This window comes from Emydura macquarii, unplaced genomic scaffold (assembly GCF_026122565.2).
Source record: "Emydura macquarii macquarii isolate MOO-44397 ecotype Brisbane River unplaced genomic scaffold, CSIRO-AGI_Emac_v2 contig_1551, whole genome shotgun sequence".
Classification (NCBI taxonomy): Eukaryota; Metazoa; Chordata; order Testudines; family Chelidae; genus Emydura; species Emydura macquarii.
In genome coordinates, this window is record NW_027131688.1 from 3,599,270 (window position 1) to 3,620,001 (window position 20,732).

The 20,732-nt window shown below is 41.8% G+C and overlaps 1 pseudogene; it reads left to right on the plus strand.

Annotated features, from left to right (window-relative positions):
• The first annotated feature begins 416 nt into the window (after nt 1-416).
• The window catches only part of LOC137157758 (uncharacterized), a 63,832-nt pseudogene continuing 43,516 nt past the window's right edge, over nt 417-20,732 (plus strand).

The window sequence follows — 20,732 nt, forward strand, 5'->3', positions numbered from 1 at the left end:
CAGGAAATACCGACTGAGGCTACGTCTACACTGACAGCAGCAAATTCACTGCCGTCAGCTCGATTTATCTGGTTTGATGGAGCAGCAGCGAAGACCCGCTCAATCAATCCGAAAGTTGATCTAATAAAACCACCTCCCCAAAAAGCGTAACACTGCATCAACGGATATGCATTTCCCGTCAGCGCAGTGGAGACAGAGCGCCAATGGAAGTTACAAAGTCGACAGGAGTTATGCAAGCTACTCTGTGTCACTTGCGTAACTGCTGTCGACTGCCGCCAAATTTCACCATTAGTATAGACCAGGCCTGAGATAATCCGGTACTTTCCTCCTGCAAAAAAATCCAAGATCTGTACCATGTGCAGTCTCTTCAAGGGCCTGGTCGATCAGCCTGTTGCGTGGCAATTGTCATCCGATTCATGAGTGCTTTCAATGCCAAGTGCTGGGAAGTGCTTCGGAAGAGAAAGATCAGTTCTATAGAAGTGAAAGAAATCGTGCTGAAGCAATGGCAAAAGCTGCTGAGGTTCATGGTTGGTCCACTAGATGTAACTGTGGATTCCCTCTGGAGTGAGGAAATCCTGCAAGGTTTACAGCTGCTCGCAGATCTACAGAAACTTCACTTGAAAATGTGCTCTGGTATCAGAGAGACGTGTAATCAGGGAAGTTGTGCATTTTCAGCACCTCACCCACTTGTGCAGCGTTACCTTATTGAGTGGCTGTGAATTGATCAGAATTGCTTGTTTACAAAACCTACACACGCTCTCATTACACTCTGTGCAGAAGGCTCTTCCTGAGCAAGTGCTACAGCATGTTTTATTCCATTTACCGAAACTCAGAGAACTGTAACTTTCCTGTATCCTGAATAAGGAGCAGCTTTTGTTATGCCTCACTTTGCCTCGACATCCCACCCCTTATTCACAAGAAGGTGAGTGTTGTTTCTATAGGCTATATTTATATATACTATTCAGAATCATGGCACCAGTCGTGCCAACTCTGATGCACGTGTTTAACTTTGCTACCATGAGAAATCAATAGGAGTACTCAGGGTAGAAAGATAAGTAAGTACGTAAGAGTTGGCAGGAGGGGGGCCAAGTGTCCATTGTTGCTCAAAAGGTTACATGCTGGATATATTAGAGCGTATTGGTAGTGAATGTTTATTCTTAACTGTATCCCCTTGCTTTCATGGAGTAGGTTCAGATTTTCATTGCATTACTGTTTTGCTGTGTCGTAAACATGTTTCCTAAAGCTTGTGGAGTGTTTTAAAGTGAATATATAAATAACTTTTCAAATGATGATTATGGCTGGAATTTTTAAAAGGGGGCGTAGGGAATTTGGTGTCCCTTTCCCCTGAATTTAGATAGGATTTGGATGCTACGCTCCTTTGGGAATTCCAGGCTCTAAAAATAAGATATGGGGACTCGTGATTATGCTGTAGAATAGAGGCAGGACCTAAAAGGAGGATATAGTTCTTGGCCCTTGGCCAAGACTTTCAAATGTGACTCCTGTTTTTAAGTGCTTCTGTTTTTACATGTCCAAATGGAGAAACCTTTAATGGGTCCTGATTTTCAGAAAGAGCTGAGCGCTTGCCCTCAAAAGTCAGGCCCCTTTAAAGTGATTCCCAAAAAAATTGCCTCGTCCACCTTGTCTTTTCCAAATGGCTCGTCGTTTTTTAAAATCTTGACTCATATATTTAAGTATTGTAGCTTCTTTATAAAAGATTTCAGTTTTACGCTGAAAGTAGAGATTCAACCTTTATTTTGTATGAAAAATCCTGTGTATCTCTTTACCAACTATTACAGCACATAATCTGGGAGTAAAGAGAGAGTTCTCTGGGGATCATCAGCTGAATGTGTGCCTTAGTTTAAGAATTAAAATAAATTTAAAATGGGCCCTTTATGAAATTTCCATATCTGATCTTTTTTCATACCTCTTCTACTAACAAATGATTGGTTTGTTTATTGTACAAACTTTCTAGATAACTCATTGTCAGATACCTTCCTCTTTGAAGAAATTAGGTTGCAGGTAAGCCAAGTTATTAACGTGTGTGTGTGTGTGTATTTCCCCCCCTTTATTTCCTATTATATTGACTATGTGCTACCGTAAGTATGAACCTAATATAAACACACATATAACTTGTACTTTAATATTGGAAAACAAATATCTCTGATATGTCAAATGAGCACTTTTTTTCTTCCCCTTTTCAATCATCCACTATGTTTAGAGTCACCTCCTGTTTCAAAGCTTCAGATTCACACTCTGACCTTGAGGCAAACTGGTTATAACATCCTTTCAGAGCATTTCCTGGATCAGCTTGCCAACCTCCACACACTTACAGTTTATTACGCCAAAGACTTTGTGTTATACTCAGCAGATATCTGTGCTGAAGAACCTACCAAACTTGATAGAATTAAATCTTGTATGTAAGTTAATTTTCAGATTGCAAGGGTTTTTGTTTTTGTTCTGTGCAGGCTTAGGGGAAGGCTTGTGCTAATTTCACCTTCTGTTAAATGGTGATAAGACAGCAGAGAGCTTAATTTTATGGATGTTTCTGTTGGCTGATATATCTTAATATTATCTCTGAAAAAATCAGTTCCCCAATTCAAAATCTGTTTGTCTTGACTGTGTTCATCCAAACCTGACTGAAAAGTCAGTCTAGATATCTACTACTTAATGAAGCTGCTGCCTTATGGCTCTTAATGTCCTCCTGGTTTTCTCTCCCAGTCCAGGTGACAAATCCCCCACTCATCCTTATCTACACTTTGGATTTGACCCCATTTCAGCCATGGGCAATCAGCCACGGATGTAGCTGCACCTATGAGAACCTCTAGTGTAGACATGCTAAGCCCTAATAAGCCACAGTTTGCTCGATGTATCTTGGTTTCAAGCAGCGGTCAGCTGCATTGGCACAAACTGTGGTGTATAGCAATGACTCTGAGCTAGGTATTTGCATTGGTGCAGTGACACCTGTATCTGGTCTAGGATGTCTGAAATGTTCTATATGGACACAGCCTAAATCTTCCTTTCACTCCTCACCTCCTGCCCTCCTCTACTCCACATCCTCTGACACTGTAGCTTCCCCATCTCCCCTGCACTCTATCCTTGGCCCCCGAAGTGCTCCCTCCCAGTACCAAACCATTCTGCTGTTGCTGTTTCAGCAAGATTTACCTTCAGTTTCCATTGGCTACTTGTTACTGGGTACCCAACAATCCAAAAAACAGGGGTTCTATCCCATCATCCCTCTGTATGCTGTGTCTTTCTCTCATTCCTCTCTGTTACTGAGGATAATGCTGCATGAGGTCTTGGCTTGTTCAGCTGATCTGCTCCTCCTACTTAAGTTCCCTCTGAAGTCCTAATCCTCTCTGTAAGGGCTGCTTGATACTGAAAACCAACATCTCTTGCGTCTCTTAGGGGTATGAAAAATCCATACCCTGACAGCTGTAGCTATGTTGACTTAACCTTGGTGTAGGCAGCGCTAGGTCGAAGGGAGGAATTCTTCCATCAACCTAGCTACCACCTCTCAGGGAGGTGGGTTAACTACAGCGATGGGAGAATCCCTGCTCTGGGTTTAGGTGGTGTCCACACTGAAGCCTTACAGCTGTGCCATTGTAGCATGTTAAGTGTAGATAAGCCCTAAGTCACAGGACTGGAAGTTTTTTTGTTTATTAGGTCAGCAAAAGATACTACGTTATTCAGCTAAGTCCTTGGAAATGCAGGTTTTGAAAATGTAGTCTTCCTAGAGAGCCTTTGTGGTTAAGGCACTAGGTGGTACTCAGGAGATCCAAATTCACTTCCTGGCTCTGCCATGGATTTCCTATGTGACCTTGGGCAAGTCACTTACTCTCCCCCAGCCTTACTTATCCTTTGGGAAATGGGGATGATGATAGAGTGTCTCCTTTGTCTCTCTTGTCTATTTAGATTGTAAGCTGTTCGGGCAGGGACTGTGTCACTGTGTATTGCACCTAGCACAATGGAGTCCTGATATTACTTGGTCCTCTAGGTGCTAGTGTATTACAAATTTTGGTTTTATTTGAATCATAGAGTCATAGAAGATGAGGTTTGGAAGGGACCTCAGGAGGACATCTAGTCCAACCCCCTGCTCAAAGCCAGGACCATGCCATACCTTTTTGTTTTCACACTGTCCCATTCTTGTTGAATAGTGAATGGAAAACACTTCTAAGTTTAAGAACGTTGGTATCCGTTAAAAAAAGTAAAAGCAAATTTACTTAAAATAAAACCAAAAAACCTGATACTTTGAAAAACATTGTCAAGAAAAGTAAGAGTCATAAATGTCTTTCTGTTTTGTCCCCTCTGACTCCTTTAAAGGGGATCTGCAATTTGGATATGTTTGTCGAAAACATTCCTTCTATCCTTGTTAAATTAAGTGTGATTGGAACCAAGCTCTCAAACCCTACTCTCAGCTGTTTATCTAACAAATCCTGGAAGCTAGGAGAACTGGAGCTAACCCTCTCATATGGATTTGATGAAAAGACTCTGAAACCGTTTCCCCAATTCTTTCCACTGCTGATGAGACTCCACCTTAGGTATGACTAAACAATGTGCTACAGTTAGTCAAGAATGAAAGAAAATTACTATATTAGGACTTGTCTATGTTATGAGCTGCACTGGTGTAACTAAAATTGAGTTTTTAAACCAATTTTTAGATGAACTGGTGCAAGTCTCTGGGTAGACATGTCCATAGTTAACACCCCTTTAAAGCTGAATAAAAAGGCAACACAAAGCAAATAAGTAAGGGGGGTGTTTTTATTTACCCTGTTTTGTCTCTTGGGAATTATTTATCCATTAAACGGAAGTGAAATAACTAAATCGATTGTAATTCACACCTCTGGCTATTTCAGTTCAAGTCTATGTGTGAATAAGTGCCCCATTTTAATTCAATAAAAAAGAAATCAAATTAAGTTATAAAGAAATAAAAGTGTCCATACACCAGCTTGAACTGGAATAACTAAGGTGTGAAATGCACCTGCATTCGTTATTTACCATGTGGCCAACCCCTTGCTTGCAGCCCCTCAGATTCAGCTCAGTGTATTCAGGGGAGAGGAGAAGGGCAGGGGAGATTAGCTTGTTGCATAGTGAGTAGCAGGAGCAAGTGTTTCTGTTTCCATAAGTGCTGAAGAAACGTAGGCATGGAAAACTCTGAGTCTACAGGGACACATGAGGGGGAGGTGAGTTGACATTGTTAACTCCCACATGGGGTGGCTAGTGATAGTTAGCTGACTCCCAAAGAGTGTAGGAGGCTGCCAGCCTTGAAGACATGGCGAGGAGTATACGATACCAGCACTGCAACTGTGTGATGACTCTGGGTTGCCAAAAACTGAAGAACCCAGAAGGGAAGCAAGGAGCTGGAGTTAGGGCAGAGCCCTAGTCTCTGGCTAGAGAATAGATGGTCTGGTCCCTCAATGATCCTTCCCCTAGGGCTATCCTTCTGACTCGCTAATCTCCAGATAGTGGAGTCCACAAATGGAAGACTGCCATTTTTACTGCTCCAGCCAGGGGTAGGCAGAGAGTTTTTCCTCTTTCCCAAGATTGGGGAGGGAGGCCCGGTAGTTCATCCAACAACTGGAGGAATATGTCCTTTGAGTAGCAGTGAGCAGGATGAAAAGCCCTGTTTGTACTACAGAGAAGACACACAATTCTCTTTGTCCATCTCTAGTGCATAGGGCAGTCTTCTGGGATAAAAAGCCCTTTATAATTAGTTCTATAACTAATCCTTTGTCCCGAGCAATGCTCACTACTGGCATGCTTGTGCATTGACAGGGATGTGGAAAAGACCTATTTAGACCACCCAGACCACCTCTAATGTCTCTGATTCTATGAACGCCTATCACTGCCATAATTAGTGGGAGGTTCTGGGTCTTTAAGTCCCCAATATAGAGGCTGTTTGTTTACTCTGTATTTCAGCTGTCTCACTCTCTGTTGGTAACTCCTTCTGAAGCCCAAAGTACAATCTGTTTTTTCATTCCCAGTGGTTTTGTTTTGATTGATAGTGTCTTGTTGATCTTGGCTAAAATGGAGTGTTTGCGAGAGCTTGACGTTACTGGTAACACAAATCTGACAAGAGAAGCAATCCAGAATTTTCACATCACAATGGACTGCCAGGTACATTTCCTTATAGAGTGGCATTCAGTGTCTTCTAAATATGACAGCTTATAGAGCACCTAATACACTGTCTTTCTTTTTAACCCATCACTGTTTAGAGTCCTTTGCTAAATTTACTGCTATCAGGAAACCAAGAATGTTTCTGTAAAGTTCTGCTGAAATTCCATGTGGGGGAGAGAGGTAGTGGAAACAAACTTCCAACATTCCCCATAATGGAATAGCTCTTCACTGCAGCCAGTGGCTTATGAACATGAAAACCTGAAATGTCTTCTCTGAGCCTGTAACTCTGCCAGGTCAGAACTCTAAACAAATACTGGCGTTCAATATTAAAATTTCTGAGTAAGTCTCCAATGGCCATTGATAAAACACTGCACTTCTGTTGCTTGACTACATCCAAATGATTTTTTTTTTTGGTCATTTCTGCCTGGTAAGTTTTACTGACATTCTTAGGCAACAGCTCAGGTGTGGGAGAATGGACAGAGGAAATAAGGGAAGCTGTGGCTCAGGGATACTGGAAAATAATTAAGTGAAACACAAGAGAGGAGAGACTCGTCATCATGTTAGTTTCAGTGAAATGCCAGCAAAAGAAGGTGGCTGGGTGGATAGGTCAGCGCTCCAGCAAATTGTACCAGTCACAGTGTGAAACTACAGGGATCTCCTAGTTAACCTTTGGCCATCATGAAAATTTACTTTTTTTCTATTCTTTTCTGAGTCTTAGCCAGTTTGTAATCCACAGCGGCTCTTTACCTCTCAACACGTGATTACTTAAATTTCTTAATAGCCTTTAGTGGAGCTTCTCTCGAGCTTTTTGAGAGTTCAATAAACTGTCAACCGTTCTCCTTTATCCACTATTTATGACCTATTATTTTAGTGGTGAATTCTAAGAGATCCATGAAATGTGATTTTCCTTTGCAGAAGCCATGCTGGTTACTCCCTTTGATACCCAAGGTCATCCAACTGGTTTACGTTTCTAGTTTAACCATTTTAACTCATGCCTAAGTGAGGCTTATTGGCCTGTAATTCCCAGGATCACCTCTAGCATTTTCTTTAGCCACAGATACAAAATTTGTTACCTTCCACCGGGTCTGAACGGCACTCATCTGAACTGGTTTGGAAAAGAATTTGGTTTGTACTAAAACTTAAATCATTTTAAAAACCAATGTTGCTACACTCAGTGTTAAGGTTTACAACATTTTATAGTGTAGATAAGGCCTATGTGAAGCTGGACCAATAGATGGGGAGTTCATACCTGGTGTTTCAGGCTCTATCTAAAAAGTCTCAGTGCAGCAGTTGGTTCATGGTTTAGTTCAACAACTCTAAGGGCTATAAACTCAGTTTTTTAATTAAATTAAATTAATTAAATTAATTAAATTTAATTAAAGCTTAAATTCTGCAGGCTTCAATGAAGCTCATAGCATTCCCCAGATCTGTAGTGCATGTTGCTAGGTTGTACATTTCACTATAACTGCTCCAGAAAAAGAGTGTGGAAGTACGGTCCAGTGAATAGGGCACTGGATTAGGAGTCAGGGCAGCTAGGATCTATTCCTGGCTCTGCTTTGTCATTTTGCCTCTGTTTCCCCTCTACTCTTTATCTGTTTTTGTCTATTTAAATTATAAGCTCTTTGAGACAGGGGCTGACTGTTACTGTGGCTAGGTCTACACCACAAAGTTTTGCTGGCATAGCTGAGTCAGTTAGAAGTGTGGAAGAAATCACACCTCTAACTGTTATAGCTACGCTGGCAACACCCATTCCCACTCCCCCTGTGCAGACACAGATTATACCTTTTGCTGGCATAATTCAATGGTTCCCAACCTGGGGTGTGTGACCCACTTAAGGGGGGCACCGTAGATTACAGGGGGTCCATGAGGCTTCAGTAATATTGAGGTCATTTAGCCCCCGGAGCCCTATACTGGCTGGAGTGAAGGAGCAGCCCCTCCGAGCCCTGCGCCGGCCAGGCACCCAGCCAAAGTGAAGAAGCAGCCCCCTCTGAGGGAGCAGCAGCCCCAAGCAACGCTCTGGCCGGGTGCAGCAGCCCCGAGCTCTGTGCCGGCTGGAACGGAGGAACAGCCCCCTGAGCCCCACGCCAGCTGGGCACTGCCCTCCCGAGCTCCGCACCGGCCGGGTGCCTGAACAGAGTGAAGCAGCAGCCCCCGAAGGAGGGGGCTGTGCCCCAGCCAGGCGCAGCAGCCCCAAGCTCTGTGCCGGCTGGAGTGGGGGAGCCAGCCCCCCAAGCCGGCCAGGTGCCTGGTTGGCAAGGAGCAGCCCTGTATCGGTGTGGGCCTGGGGCAGCCCCCGCTAGCCCGCCAGCGCTCGATGCCTCCATTATCCTCCGTCCAGAGAGGGCATGCGGTGGTGACTGCACCAGGGAAGGCGTAGCTTCTTACTCAGGTTAGAGTCATTTAGTATTATTATTATTATTATTATTTGTGTAATTTAGGGTTGTTATCATCATGATGTGTGTTTATAGGGGTTGTGTGTTTATGGCCAGTGAGGGAGTGGGGCGGGGCGGGGCGTGTTTTACCTAATGTTAACTTGTGAGGCTTTCAGTCAGAAAGGTTGGGAACCCCTGGCATAATTTCTATCATTTCAGGAGGTAGTTTAACTATACCAGCAAAATAACTCCTTTCGCTGGTATAACCTCTGTCTCCACTAGAGGGCTATGCTGGGATAGCTATCCTGGCAAAGCTTTTGTGTAGTGACTAGCCGTGTGTGTTTATACTGTGCCACCACAATATCATTTTATGACTCCAGGCCTACCAGATTAGAAATAACTAGTAAGAGTGATAAAAAAGACCTGTACGGTTAAGTGAAACCCTCTGCTCAATGTGCAATGCCACTCAAAAAAGGAAAGCCAGTAGTGGGACTTGGCTTTCAAGGTGAAATGAAGGGGGTGACTTGGGGTACATGCCTTTGAACTCCCTCCAGCCCTTCTCCTCTACTCTTTTCTATAAAATGAGTGCTATATTAAAGCTATTCCTTGCTGACGGAGCAGCTGATGGGCTCTTCAGCATCTGAAAAGGGCAGATTAATCATGCTGAGGCTTGCAGTTAAGAGGCTGTGTCACTGGCTTGTAATTTCCTGTAATCAATGTAATTTTTCTTCTCTGATTCTGAACAAACAGGTGCAGAGATAATCACACCCTCTGGGCTAAAGAAGTGCTGTGTCCTGTTTAAGTAAGGCTCGGGGAAGTATAATAGAGATCTGCCCTAACCTGCTATTTGCTCCTTCAACTGGATGCCAGAGCAGTTGCTTGGGAAGTAGCACTCCCTGGTGTTGCTCCCTGCAGCAATTTCTGTATAGCTAATCTATTGCGCGCATTCTATACTTTATTGGGGAATGGGTTCTATTTGGGAGAGGGAAAAGAGACTAGCCCAGTTCAGGGATGCAAAGAAGCTGTTGCCCATTTAGATCTCTCCACCTCTCTGGCTACATACATCTCTTTCCCCCCTAAAGCCTTGTCTAGATGGGAATCTTTTAACAAAAAAAATTCCTGCCATTGTTAACACTAGTTCAGCTGCACAAGTGGGACCCCCAGTGTAGACAGCTCTCAGGCTCAGGCAACCATTTTCACTCATCTGTTGAGTGAACCTTTTCGGAGCAAGTCTAACTGACAAGGTGCTGAAACCAGTTGCTGGAGCGCTGTTTGTGCTGGAGGTCCCACCATCGCTAACACTGCTTCAGCTGAACTGGTGCTGGCAACACAGGTGTGTGGATAAGGAGAAAATGCTTGTCTAAGAGCTTTTGAGTATGTTCATGGTTGCAGCTGCTACTGCACTAGTAGCTCTACAAGCTCCTAGAGGTTTCTGTGCTTGCACCCATCTACCTACCTTTTATGGATCTCTCCATTGCATTTTAAGTAACCAAGTGATCAGAATTTTACTGTGGCTGGTCCTGGGGAGTAGAATAAGTTCCCCAACAATATTGCCAAACCCAAACATTCAAATATCACGGGTCAGGCCCAAAACATCATGATTAGTTTAAAAATTGAGATTTTAAAAAAAAGACATTTTGTATCTTTTCAATTTTAGGGTTAACATTTTTTGGCTGATCTCAATAACCACAAGAGATAGAAATTTATCTTGAAAGAAAAAAACAACTAGTTATGGAATCACTTGACTTCAGGAGCTGGGGCTGTAAGACAAGTCCAGAGGAGAGCAATTAAAATGATTAAAGGTCTCGAAAATATGACCAATGAGCAAAGATTGAAAAATTTGTGTTTGTTCAGTCTGGAAAAGAAAAGACTGAGGAGGGACATAATAACAGTCTTCAAGTAGGTAAAAGGTTGTTATAAAGAGGAAGGTGATAAATTGTTCTCCTTAACCAATGAGGACAGGACAAGAAGTAATGGACATAAATTGCAGCAAAGGAGATTTAGATTAAACATTAGGAAAAGCTTCCTAACTGTCAGGGTAGCTAAGCACTGGAACAAATTGCCTCAGGAAGTTGTGGAATCTCTCTCGTTGGAGGTTTTTAAATACAGGTTAGACAAACACCTGTCAGAGATGGTCTAGATAATACTCAGTCCTGCCTCTATGCACAGGACTGGACTAGATGACCTAACATGATTCTAAACACCAAATATTATGCAATAAAATCGTGAGAGTGGGCAACACTTCTCCACATTTACCATATTTAAGAAACTCAACCATTTTTTTAAGGCAGTAGCTGTTTATGATATGACTATTTTTGACTCGTCTCGTTTCTCTTTTTTCACACCTTCCTGGTTTTGAATGTCTTGATTATTTTTTGTATGAACTGCAACAAACTGGTTTTTTAAAAACAAACTATTATTTTAGAGTGTTCTAATATTATATGGTGCCCAGAGCTATTCAGCATAGGACCTTATGGGAAAAATACTCTTATTCTGTGCTTTTCTTCAACAAAGGTGTTTCTCATTTTGATCACATGATATGGTAAATTCATCAGCATGATCACTGTGCAGTCCTTTTTCCTTTCATATCTATGAATAGTGTATCTGGTTGGTAATTCCTATATCACAGAAGTGTAGGACTGGAAGGGACCTCAGCAGGTCATCTAGTCCAGACCCTTGCACTCAAGGTAGGACTAAGTAAACTAGACAATTCCTGACAGGTGTTTGTCTAACCTGTTCTTAAAAACCTCCAGTGATGGAGATTCTACAACCTCCTGAGGCAATTTATTCCAGTGCTGAACTAGCCTGACAGGAAGTTTTTTTTTCCTAATGTCCAACCTAAACCTCTCCTGCTGCAATTTAAACCCATTGCTTCTTGTCCTATTCTCAAAAATTAAGAAGAACAATTTTTCACCCTCCTCCTTATAACAACCTTTTGTGTACTTGAAAACTCTTATCATGACCTCCCCCCCTCAGTCTTCTCTTTTCCAAACTAAACAAACCCAATTTTATCAATCTTCCCTCACAGGTCATGTTTTTTAGACCTTGAATCATTTTGTTACTCTGCTCTGGACTTTCTCCATTTTGTCCACATCTCTCCTGAAACGTGGCACCCAGAACTGGATGTGATGCTCCAGCTGCGGCTTTATCAGTGCAGAATAGAGTGGAAGAATTACTTCTCATGTCTTGCTTACAATACTCTTTCTAATACATCCCAGAATGAGGTTTGCTTTTTTTGCAACTGTGTTACAATGTTGATTCATATTTAGCTTGTGATCCAGTATAATTCCCAGATCCCTTTCTGCAGCACTCCTTCCTAAGCACTCATTTCCCATTTTGTAAGTGTGCAATTGATTATTCTTTTCTAAGTGGAGTACTTTGCATTTGTCCTTACTGAATTTCATCCTATTTACTTCAGAGCATTTCTCCAGCATGTCCAGATCATTTTGAATTTTAATCCTATCCTCTAAAGCACTTGTAATCCCTCCTATCTTGGTATCATCCTCAAACTTTATAAATGTACTGTCAATGCCATGATCTAAATCACTTATGAAGATATTGAACAGAATCAGACCCAGGACCGATCCCTGCAGGATCCCACTCAATATGCCCTTCCAGCTTTACTGTGAACCGCTGATAACTACTCTCTGGGAATGATTTTCCCACCAATTATGCAACCACTTTATAGTAGCTCCATCCAAGTTGTATTTCACTAGTTTGTTTATGAGAAGGTCATGTGAGACAGTATCAAAAGCATTACTAAAGTCAAGATATACTACATCTACCGTTTTCTCCTTATTCACAAGGCTTTGTGAAAGAAAGCTGTTCTTGACAAATCCATGTTGCCTCTTACTTATCAACTTACTATCTCCTAGGTTTTTTCAAACTGATTGCTTGATTATTTGCTCCATTATCTTTCCGGTTAGTGAAGTTAAGATGACTGGTCTGTAATTCCCCAGGTTGTCCTTATTCCCCTTTTTATAGACTGGTACTATATTTGCTCTCTTCCAATCCTCTGGAATCTCTCCCATCTTCCATGAGTTTTCACACATAATCGCTAATGGCTCAGATATCAGTCAGCTCCTTGAGTATTCTAGGATGTATTTCATCAGGCCCTGACAACTTGAAGACATCTAACTTTTCACCTTGCTATCTTGTAAGTTCCCAGGAGCTTTGCATCTCAATGATGGAAAATGATAAAATATCAGTAAGATAAATGGCATCTAACATATGTTTTCTCATGTCAGCTGCCTCCAAATCTTTGTAACTAAGGCTAATATTTCACTCTTCTTGATCTTCCATATATTCTTTATATCTTCAGTATTTAACTCCCATTGAGTTTTACATCATCATGCTTCAGGTATGTACATCATGATGTAATTCCCTGTGTACATATATTGTCTTTCTATTTTTATATATAAATAATTTCTTGCATTTGCATGCTGACCCTGCGGCTATCTTCCATACTGATGCATTCCTTTCACTTATTTTTATTTGCTATACCCTGGACATTTGGTCAACATAATTCTTATTCCTCTTTTTTAAATATATCAGGAGAAAGAGAAAAACAAAGGAAAATGTAGGTCCTCTACTTAGTGGGGAAGGAGACCTAATAACTGATGACATCAAGAAGGCTTAGGTGTTCAAAGCCTATTTTGCTTCAGTCTTCACTAAAAAGGTTAATGGTGACAAGATACTCAACACAACTAATATTAACAACATGGGGGAAGGAATACAAGCCAAAATAGGGAAAGAACTGGTTAAAGAATATTTTGGTAAGTTAGAACATGAAATTCATTCTAGGCTACTTTAGGAACGGGCTGAAGCAATATTGGGACTGTTAGCAATTATTTTTGAAAACTCCTGGAGGATGGGTGAGGTCCCAAGTACTGGAAAAGGTCAAATATAATGTCTAATTTTGTTACCAAGAAAGATACTGGAACAAATTATTAAACAATCAGTTTAGAAGCACTTAGAGGATAATAGGGTTATAAGGAATAGCCAGCATGGATTTGTCAAGAATAACCAACCTAACTTCCTTCTTTGACAGGGTTACTGGCCTAGTGGATGGGGGAAACTTGTAGATGTGATATACCTTGATTTTACTAAGGCTTTTATCACAGTCCCACATGACTGCTCAGCACTCCAGTACAAAACTGGGGAAAAGCATGTTGAGAGTCTCTGTGTTAAGTTTAGAGGCAAGAGCAACAAGGGTGATATTGTGGTGGGCGTCTATTATAGACCACCAGACCAGGAGAATGAGGTAGATGTGGGTTTCCTGAGACAACTAATAGAAGTTTCCAGATTACAGGACCTGGTTCTCATAGGGGACTTCAATCATCCTGACATCTGTTGGGAGAGCGATACAGCAGAGCACAGACAATCCAGAAAGTTTGTGGAGAGTGTGGTGGACAACTTTCTGGTGCAAGTGCTGGAGGAACCAACTAGGGGTCATGCTCCTCTTGACCTGCTGCTCACAAACAGGGAAGAATTGGTAGGGGAAGTAGACGTGGATGTTAACCTGGGAAGCAGTAAGCATGAGATGGTCGAGTTCAGGATTCTGACAGAAGGAAGAAAGAAGAACAGCAGAATATGGACCCTGAACTTCAGAAAAGCAGACTTTGACTCCCTCAGGGAGCTGATGGGCAGGATCTCCTGGAAGGCTAAGATGAGGGGGATAGGAGTCCAAGAGAGCTGGCTTAATTTTAAAGAAACCTTTTTGAGAGTGCAGGAACAAACCATCCTGATGTGCAGAAAGAATAGCAAATATGGCAGGCTACCAGCTTGGCTTAACAAAGCAGTCTTTGGTGAGCTTAAACACAAAAAGGAAGCTTACAAGAAATAGAAGTTTGGTCAGATGACTAAGGAGGAGTATAAAATAGTGTCTGTGTTGTTAAAGTTCTATTCCTTACTCATTCAATAGTTTGGTCATTAATGAACCCTCAAGATCGTTACATGGTGTTAGGAATGGTAAATGAGTTTGGAAACTACAAAGATTTGGAGGAAAACTCCTGCAATTGCAACTGAAAACACAGACAAACACAGAGGATATCTGAAAGCAAAGACAAACAAAGGACAGTGTCTTGAAACCTTCAGCAAGTAAGTGAAAACTCTAAGAATGGATGTTTTACAACCTCCGTCCACTCTGCAAATGTCAAGTAATGTTGCAGAGAACTGGATAAAGTTTAAGCAACGATTTCTGTTGTATTTTTCTGCCATTGGGGCACAGAACACAGATGAAAACTGAAAATCATCTAGATTTTTACATGTTACTGGGGAGGAGGCACTGTATGTTTATAATAACTTTGAGTTTGAGGAAGGTGAAAGCATGAATTTAAATATAATACCAAATAAATTTGAAGAATATTGCATGCCGAAAAGGAATGTGACTTTTGAGAGAAGCAGATTTTTTTTTACATGCGTGCAAAAACCAGATGACACCATAGAGCAATATGTCACAAAATTAAGGAAACTCAGTAAAACCTGTAACTTTGGTGGCTTGATAGAGTCTCTGATCATAGACAGATTCATTTGTGGCATTACAGCCAATGTGTTAAGAGAGAGACTGCTCAGAGAGGGGTAAATTGGATGCATCCTTAGGGTTTTGTCAGCTAAAATTAATGGAGGAAAGCTCATAATTATGCACATTTAATATGCCAATCAGAAGATACAGATTTTTATGCGTACCCTTTAGTATAGCTTCAGCACCAGAGGTGTATCACAAATCATACAGATGATCTATGGACATATTAGCAGAGTGGACAGCTCCGTGGATGACATCATCATCTGGGGCTCAACGAAAGAGGAGCATGATTGTTGAGTTCAGCAAGTCCTGAATGCAACTAGAGCTGCAAACCTCAAACTAAATAGTGACAAATGTGTCTTAGGAGTTAGAGAACTGACTTTTGTAAGGGACATTATTTCCCATGAAGGTGTAAAACCTGATAAGAGGAAGATTTCAGCCATTGAAATGATGCCACGTCCTCAGTCAAAGAAAAATGTCCAACGGTTCCTAGGAATGGTTAATTGTCTTGGAAAATTCATATCCAATCTTTCTGCCAAAGTAGTGGCATTGAGACAACTTTCTCTGTAGCATGGGACACGGCTTTCTTACCTTGCTCTGTAGCATGGAACATGGCTCACTTGTTGGTGGATTCTCTGTACCTTAAAGTCTTTAAACCATGATTTGAGGACTTTAATAACTCAGTCATAGGTCAGGGGTCTACTACAGGAGTGAATGGGTGAGGTTCTGTGGCCTGCGTTGTGCAGGAGGTCAGACTGGATGATCATATTGGTCCTTTCTGACCTTAGAGTCTATAAGACAAACATGAATGATGATGGGGTGCTGAACAGGAGGAATCATAAGAAGGTTTAAAACAGCACCTGATACAAGAACCAGTATTGAAGTTCTATGCACACGGAAGGCCTATTAAGATTTCAGCGGATGCATCACAGCCTGGGTTGGGTGCAGTGATTTTACAGAAGCATGAGGATTGCTAGCAACCAGTGGCATATGCATCCAAATCACTGACTGACGCAAAAACTAGATATGCACAGATTGAGAAGGAGCTTTTAGGAATCTTGTTTGCCTGGGAGAGATTCAGTCAATGTGTTTATGGACAGACAGTGGAAGTTGAAATGGACCACAAGTCCCTGAATGCATTATTTAGCAAACCACTAAATGACTGTACCTTAAGGATTCAAAGAATGATGATAACGTTGCAGAAGTATAATTTGCTGGTGACCTACATGCCTGGTAAATTTATGTTCACAGCAGATGCACTTTCCAGAGCAGTGGTGCCCATGGCACTCAAGAAGATGCTAGAGACAGAGGTGCAAGTCTACGTAGATGTGATTCTGAGGTCGATTCCCATAGCTAACAGGAGACTGCAACAAATAAGGGAGGAGATGGAGAAAGATGAATAGTTGGGAATCTTTAAAAAAGTGATAATTAAAGGGTGGTCTGAAGTAATAAGCAGTTGCTGTCTAAATATAAGAGACTATTGGAACTGCAGACATGAACTGACCATGATAGATGGGGTGATTTTCAAGGGCCTTCAAAAAGAAATGCTACAGAAAAGAAATGCTGCAGAAGATTCATGAGAGTCATTTAGAAATTGAGAAGTGCAAAGAACGAGCATGAAAGGTGCTATATTGGCCACGGATCAATCACGACATCACTAATGTGGAAAGAGACTGCTTTTCATACTTGAAATATAAGCCATGCCAACAGGCAGAGCCACTGAGACCTCATCCTGTTCCACAAAGGCCTTATGAGAAGTTAGGCGCTGGCATTCAAAGGATTACTTAATAGTCACCGATTATTACACTCTGTACCCAGAAATTTGCACACTGCACAGTACTAATAGTAAGTCAGTTATCACTGACACGAAAGGAATTTTTTCCGGACATGGAATTCCAGGTGAGGTCTTCAGTGATAACGGGCCACAATTTTCCAGCACAGAGTTTAGGCAGTTTGTCTCAGATTGGAATTTTCATCATGAAACCTCCAGTCCAAATTATCCCCAATCAAATGGACTGGTGGAAAGATCTATACAGACGGTAAAGAACCTGATGAAAAAGACTTTTGATAGTGGGGGAGATACTTATAAAGCATTGCTGATCTACAGAAGTACACCCCTGGAGAATGGCTTTTCTCCAGCACAGCTGTTAATGGGAAGAAGGATCAGATCTAATTTACCTATTACTGATCATTTGCTCCAATCTCAGAACAATGCCACCATTTGGAAGATGAAAGAAAATCAGAAGTGGAAGCAGAAATGTTATTTTGACAAAAGGGCCCATGATCTCCCATCTCTTAACCCTAATACTTAGGGCCAAAAGAGTACCATTAAAGAACAGCTGCATCCGTGGTCTTATGTGGTCCAGACAGACCAAGGGGACACATTTCAACGTAATCAATGGGATCTACGTGTTATCCCAGAGAGTTCCAACACCGAGAAAGTTGAGGTAGATTCCAGTTTTTCTCCTCTGACTGATCTGGTATCATCAACACATGATGAAGAAACTGTCAGGGAAGATCTGATTGGGTGATCAAACATTTGGAAAGACTCATAGAGACTTGCTAGAATATGTGAAGAAAGTGGGTGGTAAAGACTCACTTGAGAATGATGTGCTAGTAACCTCTTCTCTAGGTAGTTGACACATTGAGTTTATGGAATTGTATAATGCATGTATTATTAGATAGTTGTTATGTGTTATTAGATGTTAGTGCATGTGTCATTAGATAGTTTTGTGTGTGTGTGTGTGTGTGTGTATCTAAGGGTCAACTTGTTTTCCTTAGGAGGGAAGATGTAGAGATATGCTTATAGAAGATTGTGATTTAGAGATGCTTCCTAGCATGGGACAGTGTTCTGTGAATTGGGAGATGTGCCCTATATCAGATTGAACATGGCTGCTCTCAGTTGAACACCTGGGAATTGCTCCTGTCTGTATTATTAAAGTTCTATTCCCTATTCATTCAATAGTTTGATCTTTAATGAACCCTCAAGATCGTTACAATGTTAGCAACAAGAAGAAGGTCAGGGAAAGTGTAGGCCCCTTACTGAGTGGGTGAGGCAACCTAGTAACAGATGATATGGAAAAAGCTGAAGTACTCAATGCTTTTTTTGCCTCTGTCTTCACAGACAAGGTCAGCTCCCAGACTGGGCAGCAAAGAATGGGGAAGAGATGAGCATCCCTCAGAGGTGAAAGAACAGGTTCAGGACTATTTAGAAAGGCTGGACATACATAAGTCCATGGGGCCAGGTGCAATCCATGTCAAGGTGTTGAGAGAGTTGGCTGATGTGATTGCTGAGCCATTGGCCATTATCTTTGAAAACTCATGGTGATTGGGGAAGGTCCCGGACGATTGGAAAAAAGCAAATATAGTGCCCAACTTCAAAAAAGGGAAGAAGCAGGATCCGGGGAACTACAGACCAGTCAGCCTTACGTCAGTCCCCGGAAACATCATGGAGCAGGTTCTCAAGGAATCCATTTTGAGGCACTTGGAAGAGTGGAAGGTGATCAGGAACAGTCACCATGGATTCACCAAGCGCAAGTCATGCCTGACCAATCTGATTGACTTCTATGATGAGCTGACTGGTTTTGTGAATGTGGGGAAAGTGGTGGACGTGATATACCTTTAGCAAAGCTTTTGATATGTGTTCCCACTATGTTCTTACCAGCAACTTAAAGAAGTATGGGTTGGATGAACGGACTATAACATAGATAGAAAGCTGGCTAGATCATCGGGCTCAGTGGGTAGTGTTCAATGGCTTGATGTCTAGTTGGCAGCCAGTAACAAATGGAGTGCCCCAGGGATCGATCCTGAGGTCGGTTTTGTTCAACATCTTCATTAATGATCTGGAGGATGGAGTGGATTGCACTCTCAGCAAGTTGGCAGATGACCCTAAACTGGGAGAAGTGGTAGATACGCTGGAGAGTAGAGTGGCCTAGACAAATTAGAGGATTGGGCCAAAAAAAAATCTGATAAAGTCTAACAAGGACAAGTGCAGAGTCCTGCAGTTGGGACAGAAGAATCCCATGCACTGCTATAGGCTGGAGAATGACTGGCTAGGCAGAAGTTATGCAGAAAAAGACCTATGGGTTACAGTGGACAAGAAGCTGGATATGAGTCAAGAATGTGCCCTTATTGCCAAGAAGGCTAACAGCATATTGGGCTGCATTAGTAGGAGCATTGCCAGCAGATCGAGGGAAGAGATTATTCCCCTCTATTCAGCACTGCCACATTTGGAGTATTGTGTCCAGTTTTGGGCCCCCCCCCACTACAGAAAGGATGTGGACAAATTGGAGATAGTCCAGCGGAGGGCAACAAAAATGATTAGGGGCTGAAGCACAGGACTTATGAGGAGAGTCTGAAGGAGCTAGGCTTGTTTAGTCTGCAGAAGAGAAGAGTGAGAGGGGATTTGATAACAGCCTTCAAGTACTTGAAAGGGGGTTCTAGGGAGGATGGAGCTAGGCTGTTCTCAGTGGTAGCAGATGACAGAACTAGGAGCAATGGTCTCAAGTTGCACTGGGGGAGGTCTAGGTTGGATATTAGCAAAAATCTTTTCACTAGAAGGTTGGTGAAGCACTGGAATGGGTTTAACTAGGGAGGTGGTGGAATCTCCATCCTTAGAAGTTTTTAAGTAATGGGCTTCATCTGCAGCAAGGGAGATTTAGGTTTGATACGAGCAAAAGCTTTCTAACTGTAAGGGTAGTTAAGTTCTGGCATAGGTTGTCAAGGAAGGTTGTGGAGTTTTTAAAGAACCTGTTGGACAAACACCTGTCAGGGATGGTCTAGGTTTACTTGGTTCTGCCTTAGCAGAGGGAGCTAGACTTGATGACTTTTCAAGGTTCCTTCCTCTCTATGAACTTTCTCACTTCAGAACATCAGCAACCAAATTGGGATTAGGAAGTAACATCTCCCTGATGAACGTTATTGCATAATTGTTCATTCCTCTGAAGCACCTGGATCTGGTATGATCCAAAGCCTACTAAAGTCAAAAGAGATGCCCTTTGACTGCAATGGTATTTGCTATTCAGAGATTCCAAGGCCAGAAAGGACCACTGTGATCATCCAGTCTGACATCCTGCATAACACAGGTGATAGAACGTCCCCAAAATAATTCCTAGAGCATATCTTTAAAATTCAATTCTGATTTAAAAATTGCTAGTGATGGAGACTCCACATGACTCTTGGTAAATTGTTCCAATGGTTAATTTATCCAAGTCAGAATTTGTCTAGCTTCACAGAGTTGTATCTTTCTCAGTTACATAGAAGAGCTCATTGTCAAATATTTTTTCTCTATATAGGTAATTACAGACTGTAATCAAGTCACCCCTGACTCTTCTCTTTGTTAGACTTAAGGAATTCAATCTTTTTAGCATGTCACTATAAGGTATGTTTTCCAATCCTTTAGTCATTCATGTAGCTGGTGCTTAATTGTTGCCAGGGCTGAGCCCTGGCTCCTCTAGGTTTGGCAGTTCATAGCCCCGGCACCTCTGTGCTTGCTGCAACAGATATAAATGTAAAAAAATTGCCTGAGCCTTGGCATCTCTTTCATTACAAATTAAGCACTGCTTATAGCTCTTCTCTGAACAGTGTCCAATTTATCAGCATCCTTCTTGAACTGTGGACACCAGAACTGGACTTACTACTTCAACAGTAATCACACCAATCCCAAATACAGAGGTAAAATAGCCTCTCTGCTTCTGCTCAAGATTCCCCTATTTATGCATCCA